This window comes from Anomaloglossus baeobatrachus, chromosome 5, assembly GCF_048569485.1.
Source record: "Anomaloglossus baeobatrachus isolate aAnoBae1 chromosome 5, aAnoBae1.hap1, whole genome shotgun sequence".
NCBI lineage: Eukaryota > Metazoa > Chordata > Amphibia > Anura > Aromobatidae > Anomaloglossus > Anomaloglossus baeobatrachus.
In genome coordinates, this window is record NC_134357.1 from 512,920,967 (window position 1) to 512,930,966 (window position 10,000).

The following is a 10,000-nucleotide window of genomic DNA, read 5'->3' on the forward strand; positions in this document are numbered from 1 at the left end:
ACAAGATGAAACTTGGAGACCCGGTTAAGAGTCTCCATTTAAAAAAAAAAAAAAAATTAAAAAATCGTCTTGTCATTACTCAGGAGGAAGCAAAAAGAGGAGGAATAGTAGGTGCTTCATACATAACAAAAAGCCAAGGCGTAAAAGTAACAGCGGTAGACACATTGCTTGATTGTTGCCCCACCAAGGCACTTATTTGTAACTTCAGCAGCAGTAGCAAAAGAAGCCACAACAAAGGTGTCACAGGCTGCAATAACGTGATATCAATGCAGCACAGTGAAAAGTACAACATTGTCTAGTCTGCACAGACTGTAACTGGGGTGGAAAAGCCATTGGGAATCCAGGACTTGTTTGTTTTGATGAAAGTTAGGCGGTCTACACTTTAAGGGGATAACCAGATGTGCTTATCAGCAGTGCTGAAGACACGTTCTGAGAGAATACTGGCTGCCGGGCATGACAAAACCTCAGTCGTGACTGGTGAACTCAGTCAACTCCTCCATTTTTGAAGTCCAAAATGCAAAAGGGTCTGACTCGCCCCTGATAGCATCGATACTGAGCTCAAGATACTCCTGCACCATCTTCTCCAGTCGTTCACTATGTGTCAGACTTGTACTCTGTTCTGCTGGTGCACGGGATGGTGTAAAAAAATGTGTTACACAAGTTGCAGAAATAGCTTCTGTCAATTAAACTGTTGCTGATGCTAATGTTTCTGAGATGATGACTCGATGTTCCCGGTGTTTGACGTGAAGAATTATAATGCACACTGAGTGCCTCGTAATTCCATACTCCGGCATGCGAGCGTCTCTTTCCATGTGGGGGGAAGCATCTGGCAAAATTTACTCTTGTACCGTGGATCTAACAGAGTGGCAACCCAGTAGTCAGCACTCTTTCTAACCCTAACAATTCTGGAATCCTGTTGCAGATAGCGCAGCAAGAAGGTGCTCATGTGTTTGGCACTGACAATACTATCATTATATAAACCAGCATGATGGTAAGCAATTAAGAATATTAGCATACAGTTACCATACAAGAGAAAAGAGGAAAAAAAGAGAAGAAAAAAAAGTGAAACAGGAAAGAGCAAAAGGAGAAAGGGGAAAAAGAAGGCAGTTAAAAAAAAAAAAAAGAAAAAATAAAGGAAAAAAGTAAAGGAAAAGGCAGGAAAAAATAAAAGGAAAAGAGAGAAAAAGGGGGGAAAAAGAGCGAAAAAAAAAACTACCCAGGAGTACAAATCACATGACAAGAAATGTGACGCCCTAGCAGCAGTCGGACTGCTTGGCAGACACTTCGATGACACTTCTCTACTGAGTTACTCAGTTGAGTTCCTCTGGGTTCACACCAAGTGGTATCTCCAACCTCATCATCATCATCCTCTCTGTCTTCCCACTCATCACCCTGACTATAACCCTGTTCTTCCTGCCCTGACACCACGCTACAGTATGCGTGTGTCTTAGGTATCTGAGTCTCATCATCATCACTTCCATCCCCCGGGGCTTTAACAATTGGTGAGGAGAGTCTGGATTCTGCTCACACCCTATTTCGTCTGACCCCCGAATCAAACTGACAAATATTTTGGGCCTCGCTACAGATGCTTTGCTCCTCTTGAGTCTTGGACTCTTTGGAGCACACCTCTGATGCCCATTTAAAAGAATGTGTGAAAATCTCCGCAGACTCGCTCATATGGGGTTCCCCACAGTTAGTTGGGGAGTTATCACGCGTGGCAAACAAGGGTAATTGGGGTGCCACTTGTGAAGACTGTACTGTGTGAGGTGGAGGAAGAGGAGGAGAGGCCACTTGATGCAGCGCTTGCCCCATCCACTGTAGCACATGTTCTTTTTGGCCCTTATCTACAAGTCATACAGCTGTGCAGCTGCCAAAGAAAGGGAATAGAGTAGCCCGCCTAATAACAGAAATTGTCAGTTGTCTTTGGCTAGGACAAGCCTGTGTTTATTCAGTAGAGCTTCCAGAAACTTTAGTACCTACCCCAGGTACACCTCGAACTTATTCCCCCTTCGAGCACAACCTTAGGATTTCCCACTCATGTTTGGTATATCCTTTCCTCACTTTTAAGTAGCTGTTTCATAACCCTCTTTAGAAGCAAAAATAGCTATTTGGAGCTGCAGCACAGATGTGGCCCTATTTAGATGCACACATTGCAATTTGGAGCTGGAACACATAAATGCAGAAATAGCAAGTTTTATCTGGAGCACACAATTAGTTATCACTAGATGATGAAATGCCTAGCTAAGCTAACTGTATAGCGGCGGCAGCACCTTCCCTAATCTTTAGCAATTAAATGGCACTGACGCCGCATGTCCGCATTTTCTATGCAGAGGGACATGTGACTTAGGCTATGTTCACACTAGAAAAATTATTTTTCTTAAGAAATTTCTTGAAAGTGAAGGATTAGCGCACCTGCGGTAAAAAACACACCAATAACGCAGGTGCGTTTTGGTGCGTTTTTTTTTTCAGGTTGGTCCCTGTGTTTTTTAATGCTTTTACAACAATAAATAATCTAGATAATAGATAATTGATAGATAATGGATGGATAGATAGAAAGATGGATAGATGAATTGATAGATAATGGATATATAGAAAGATGGATAGATAGATAATGGATAGATAATGGATAGAGAGATAATGGATAGAGAGATAATGGATAGAGAGATAATGGATAGATAGATAATGGATAGATAGATGAATAGATAGATAGATTAATAGATGAGAAAGACCTATATAATGTCCCAGCTCCCTGCATATTCTAAGCTGGCACCCTTTAGTGACTTTCATGTGGCACTAAAGGGTGCTTAGCCTTATATTTAGCCAAAAAATAAATAAATAATAAAAAAACTACGTGGGGTCCCCCCTATCTTTTGTAGCCAGCTAGGGGAAAGCAGACGGCTACAGCTTGCAGACCACAGCTGGCAGCGTCACCTTGGCTGGTAATCCAAAACAGAGGGCACACCACGCTGTTATTTTAAATTAAATAAATAATTTAAAACAAAAAACGTGGGGTCCCCCCAAATTGGATCACTAGCCAAGGTAAAGCGGACAGCTGTGGTCTGGTATTCTCAGACTAGGGAGGTCCACTGTTATTGGCCTAAAAATAGCAGGCCACAGCCGCCCCAGAAGTGGCGCATCCATTTGATGTGCCAATCCTGGCGCTTTGCCCCAACTCATCCCATTGCCCTGGTGCGATGGCAAACGGGGTAATATATGGGGTTGATGCCAGATGTGTAATGTCACCTGGCATCAAGCCCTGGGGTTGGTGATGTCATGCGTCTATCAGAAACCCGACATCACAAACCCAGTCAGTAATAAAAAAAAAAAAAATAGACAACAAAAAAAGTTTTATTTGAAAAAACACTTCCCAAAACATTCCCTCTCTCACCATTTTATTGAAAAGAACAATCAAATCCGGGTCCGGCGTAATCCAATAAGGGGGTCCCACGACGATCCATACCATAGTCGCTGTCCCAGTCAATGAAGAACAGAGTGTTCCATATTGGCTGGAAGACCAGTGCAGTGACCTGAGCGAACATCAATGGGTCAGCCCAGGTCACTGCAGGGGATGATGAGCGTTGCTGTCAGGAGGTTAGATGAGATCATTACCTGCTGTGACTATCTCCTGCACTCCTGACGTCAGCTCTGTCACTGACTTCTATGCCCGCTGCGTTCTCAGCGAAGAATCGCGGGAGCCTGTGACGTCATCGCTAGTGACAGTCTCGGGCTGCCCGCGCGACGGGCATAGAAGGCAGTGACAGCGCTGACGTCAGGAGTGCAGGAGATCGTCACAGCAGGTAATGACCTCATCTAACCTCCTGACAGCAGCGCTCGGCATCCCCGCGGCTGCTCGCACTGCAGTGTGATAAGCTACTGCAGTGCGGGCAGCCACAGGGCTGGAGTGCGACACAGACTGCACGGGCACCCGACGGAGGTCACACGGAAGTGCTTCCGTGCGGCTTTCGGGGATTTTGCGGGCCTCTTTGACTTGTATTGAGTCACGGTCTGTTATCATGGAACAGAATAGGACATGTTCTATTATAACGCAGCGGACATACGGGATCCGATGTGTTTTTTGTAGGATCGGATGCACATGGAAGTGCTTCTATGTGCCATCCGATCCCACACAAGACATTGACTGTAATGTAATCATCAGGACTATTTTTTCAATGGAGTGAATAACGCAGTTAGCTGCAGAAAAGAAGTGACATGCTCATTCTTTTTCTTAAGAAAATCTATCAAAAGAATTTTCTTAAGAAAAAAACGCAGTGTGCGCACAGCTAATTTTTTTTTCCATAGGTTTTGCTGGGGAATGTCTGCAGAAAGGTTACAAGAATTTCTCAAGAAATTTCTGCAGCAAAAACACACCAAAAACGCAGGTAAAAAACGCTGTGTGTGAACATAGCCTTAAGGTGGCTTTACACACTGCAACATCGCAAACTACATCGCTGTAACGTCACCGGTTTTGTGACGTAATAGCGACCTCCCCAGCGACATTGCAGTGTGTGAAACACATCAGCGACCTGGCCCCTGCTGTGAAGTTGCTGATCGCTACAAATCGTTCAGGACCATTCTTTGGTCCTTTGTTTCCCGCTGTGCAGCATGATCGCTAGAAAGTCTCAGTGTGTAAAGGGGACTTTACAGCGACTTCATTAGCGACTTCCCTTTCAAAAAGCTGTTTTACAACGTCCCCAATGACTAGCTAGGTCGTTCTGCAGGTCCGTATCGCTGTTGCGTCATTGGCCAGGTCTGCCTGTTTGACAGATCACCAGCGACTCACCAGAGACTTTGTAGCGATCCCGGCCAGGTTGGGATCGCTGGTGGGATCGCTAGAAAGTCTGTGTGTAAAGGGGCCTTTAGGCAGCCAAAGACACAAGCCTTGTGTCTGAATGTTGTGGATGTTTTCCTTGTGCTGATTACTTGCCAGAAAATCAACACATGAAGTTAAGAAAAAAAACAAAAAACAGTCCGTTGCTCCTCTGACCTCTCCCCACCCCCTCACCACATCAAACATGTCCCCCCGTTCATCATACAGCCCCAGTATAGTAGCCAAAGTAATAGTAAAGTATTAGAAAAGCCGCAAACAGTTATCGAACAAAACAACCTTGCCGACTTTTGGGAAAAGTGTTCTGTTTTCCTAGCTGAACCGGCCAAGGCTAAATTAGCCAGGATCAGTACTCGAAAAATTGCCACCATTGTTGTGTGTGTGTATTTTGTTTTTTTTTTGTTTTTTTTATAGTATTCTTTGTCTCTTCAACTTTCATGACTCCTTTTCCATGCTGTCATCTCCCAGTGTACCATACGTGTATTTGCTATCTAGAGTTTTTTAAACTCTAATTGCTTGTTGCACATAGGCTTTGTCCTTGCCATCTTATGGTCCCTAAAAACACACAGCTATTTTTCTGGACTAGAGTTGATTTTCTGTATTCATTACCAGATTACTGACCTGGTCCCAAGTCTTACCAGCTGTATTCCAGTATCTCGGCCACTTATAGGTTTCAGGGTCACTTTAGAACAGGGGTGGGGAACCGCAGGCCGCATGCGACGACCTTTTCTGCAGCCCCTGGACAGATTTCTAGGAGCCACAGCGCTCTGGCTGGCCGCCGCGTCTTGTTGGCTGCCGGCCCTTTAAATCCCCAAATGCGCTGCGAGGACGTGCAAGCAGCATTCACTACTGAACACAAAGTGAGCGTACCATTCGGTCCTCACGCTGGCCAGTGCCAGTGTGCTCAGGACTAGAGATGAGTGAACCTTAGGCTCAGGGTTTGGGCTCGGAAAATGAAGTGAAAATCATCAAGTTACGTATTGCGGTTTGCTCCTGTGTGAGTGATGTCCTGCATTGTGCACGGTGTGGTTAGTGTTTGATCGGCTCAAAATTGGCGTACATTCAGTGTTATCAGATGTTTTGTTCACTGGGAATATTTTAAAAAAACAAACACTGCTCACCCACCTCCGGAACTGTGTTGCTTTGGGCCAAAAGCAAAACACTTCTGGAGGTGTGTTGGCAGTGGTTTTATAACTCTCCCCTGCCAAGCTGCAGGGCTGATCCTGTGTCGCCCTGGGAAGAGGGTGCTCGGTCCGGGGCGGTGTATAACTGGAGAATGTCACTTTGGTGGTCACTGCCCGATCCCGTGCTCTGGCTGCTTTTTATTGGGGAGTATTTACAGGGGAGATTAAAGTCATTGGTGTGACGCCACTTGTCGTTTGCTGAGTTGGTTATCTCTAGGGCTGGTGGTAATGGCAGCTGTGGTGGTAGGCCTTCCGCAGGTAGGGCTGAGCCTGGGGAGTTGTATGGTAAAGACTTTCGCTGTTAATAAGGGAGGCTACACCGTGGGTTGTAATTAAGTCTCTACTCACTCTTGACCCTCGGACGGCTGGTTCAGGTCCCTGTATTTCCAATGCCAGTTGATGACTTGGTTGCTCTGTCCATTTTGTGGCAGTCTCCTTGTCCATACAGCGGGCAGTGTGGACCCCGTAGGGCTGGTATTTGCCAGGCCATCTGAAAACTGTTTCCTGACCTAGGGCCCTGTGCCTCGTCGGTGCTCTGGTCCCAGCGGTACTCAGGTGTACCTGCCTTGGCGACCAAAGTATAGAAAGAATATAATTCAGCTCACCCTTCAGTAGCCCTATGTATTGAATTCAACTGCCGCACGGACTTGCAGGAGCTGTGCCTGCATGCATTGAAGAGAAACAAACAAACTGTCCGGCGCTGAGGAAATTAGGGTTCAGCCAGGTAAATTTCCAATTTTTATTCCACGCTTGGTTATTCAAGTATAAAATACAAAGGTTCAAATGAACACTCCATACATAAAAGAAAAAATATCGACACAGCGACACATTTCAGCTACATGTTGTAGCCTTTGTCAATTACAGTATATTCTGCAGCTCCACAAGTGAAGCTTTATGTCACACAGCAATTCTCTCCAGGAGGTGCTGGGATCTTCCACTTCTTTATATCAGGAACATGACATTACTTTTTCTTGCCTCCTCGGCTTTCACAGTCCTCAGATCTTAGTCCTATAGAGCATCTCTGGGACGAGGTAGGATGGGATGTTCAGTGCCTGTCAGCTCCTCAGTCTAATTTTCAGTAAATAACAGAGAGTAGAGGAGACACGGGTTCTCAATACTGCGCCAATGACCCAAACGGATTCAGTAGGAGATTAAATCTGAGATTTGATGTTCTTTGCCTAATGTCCTGATGAAGGGAGCTGAGACTCCTGAAACGAGTTGACTTGTGCATGGAAATAAAGAAGCATTAATCTCCTTCTGAATCCGTTTGGGTCATTGGCGTGGTATTGAGAGCCCTTGTCTCCTCTACTCTCTGTTATCAGCCATACCTGGGACTGCTGCCTTGACCCGGATTCTCATATGCTTGCATAGTGGTTGTGACTGGCACAACCACTATAGGTGAGTTTGATCTTACTTTTGTACCCTTTCCATATTCCATATTACGTTTTTTTTCCACAGCTCTTCTCTATAATTTTCGGTAAATGTAAGAAGCTTTCATGTCCCCATGGGCCTGTAATCCTGCAGAACTATTTCATCACCTGGAATCTTTGATATGATAAATTGCTGAACTCCTAAATGCCAAAGGAAATCCAACGCTACTAGATGGTGTCTGTAATAATGTGGCCATTCAGTGTATGGTTTATACTTGGTGGAGATGACAGGATAAAGCTGATCATAGACATTAGATGTTGTCTGGATCTTCTCACAATTTTCTGGTTATGGAGACTGCTGGTTACAATTAGGAGGTGACAGGTTGGGTTATACAGGAGACCTGCAGCTCTGTGATATCTACTGCTGTCAGTTTTGTTCATTTATGATGTTTCCTGTTCTTCTGAATCATTTCACGTGACTTCTCCATCTCTCTGTGACTTTACAATATTATTTTCAGGGTGAAGATCTGACCCATATTAATACTACAGAGACATATGTGAGGGGTGATGAGCGGAGTAAAGAGGAGATTCCTACAGATAACCGCACAGGTGAGTAGTGACCACTAAATGCAGAGAAGTCACAGATTTTACTACATCACTGGCTTCTATAATAACTTTATATGATTTGTCAGAGTATGTTCACATGGAATTTTTGATTTGGACTTTACCCTTAAAAATGTAGCTGCCGCTACATTAAGAGTTGCAATTCATTAAGAGAAAAATGCCAGTTTATTAATTTTGCACGCCTTCTCTATGGCGTGCGCCTTGCCAGAAATGCTGCAGTGTGATGCCCCAGGACTGTGGGGTACTCGGTCCCAGGTGCGCAGTGCACAGTGTTGGAGACAGTCGTGGTCGTGGCCGATGCCCGGTTACGTGACCCAGGGGGTCGGTCCGAATAAAATAAGGGTAAAAATAAAAGAAAAGTCCACAAGCAGGGCTAGGCCCCAGTGTACGGAGGCGGTAAGGAAACAGTGCACACCAGTATTGCAGTTTCAACTTGCTTTGTTTTACTTGGTTTCAGTGCTTTGACCCGCTGGTGCTGGTTCCAGGTGTTCCCACTCCCCTTGTTCTCTGTGCCAGTGGTGACCTGGGGTAGCTGTCCTCCGTGCACTCTCATTTGTATTGGGTTCCCGTGGCTTAGAGCTTCTGGGGAACCCCTCCGTTTCTGTCTTGGTCCTATGGCAGGCAGCCTGGACTATTTAAGGGGGTCAATCCCCGAACCCCTCTATGCTGCTGATGCTTCGGACTTTTTGGTTGGCGATGGACTTTGGAGATCTTCTTGCCTGGCAGATTTAACAGTTGACCATAAAGTGCCCCGCTGTCCTAGGGTCTGCACCCCGCCTCATGCTGAGTCCTGTGAGCCTAGGTTCCAGACTTCCACAGGCACCCCGCAGTCCCTGGAGTATTCCACTTCCACAGGTAACCCAAGGTTCCTGGAGTCTTGGTTCCTTACTCCACAATCCCTCACTCCTGTTAAGGCGTTCCGTTATTTCAGGTCTTGCTACACCTTTCTTTCTTTACTCTTTCACTCCTCCAACTACTACTCTCAACTCCTATTTCTTCCTTCACTCCAAACTCCTAACATCTCTGCACATCACTTCCTCCCGCCAACTGACCACTGGCCCCTCCCCTTGCTGGGTCTCTCCCTACTGATTGGGTGGAAACTATCCAATAAGTGCCCATCCCTTTTGCCTGTTGCTAGGCAGTCTCCCAGTCTGGAATTGGGGTTGTGTTTGTGGCTTGAAGGTGCTGGTGTGTTGACTGGCACGGATATTCCGGGGTTTGGGTTTCCACATTCACATTTTGTGGCATCTGGTACCGCAGGGGTGCTACATTTGCATTCAAGGCCTGAAGTAACATTTTTGGTATAACTTACACCACCAGAGTAGAGGAACTTTTGAACTATTCTCCGGAGGGGCGGCACTACGCCCTGTCCATGCTCTGCCCACTTTCGTGGATCTGGTCGCGACTGGTGTAAACACATCCAAAGTTGTAAGATTTTGTGTCTCCTCCAAGTGTTTTACTCCAGAAAACTGCCATAAACCCTTTGAATCAATTGTTTATTTGAGGGAAACGTTAAGGTATGGAATAGCTCAGGGGAAGGTTATTCTGTATCTTATGTGTCTCCTGGATCTGCTGGAGGCTTCTGTGTGAATTTTAGTAAAATGCTTTTCAGACGTCGTCCTGCTGTAGTAAGGTATTATATTTTATTCCTTTGTCTGTATTATTACAATGTTATTTACAATTTAAGCAATTCATTAGCTGATATATCGTCCCTCCTGTTTGAAGCACCACTGGTTACTATTTTCGTTATGGTGTTAAATATTTTTTAATATTACTAAATAAATAGTCTATTTTAAACATTGAACTCACTGTGTTGTTTGGTGAAGTATATTTTGCCCCAACAAGTGTTGTTATTCGTCCTGCTACAGACAAGATGTTTGATAAGGCTGGATGTAGACGGCCATGTAAATAATCGTGGCAGTTATGTTTGCAGAATACGGACCTGTTTGGCTTCTTGTGCAGCTCTAGATTAGAGTTGAGTGTGGTTCGCGGTTCGA

The 10,000-nt window shown here is 45.2% G+C and overlaps 1 pseudogene; it reads left to right on the forward strand.

Moving 5' to 3' along the window:
• LOC142312025 (uncharacterized) overlaps positions 1 to 10,000 on the forward strand; it is a 164,905-nt pseudogene that overhangs the window by 93,213 nt on the left and 61,692 nt on the right.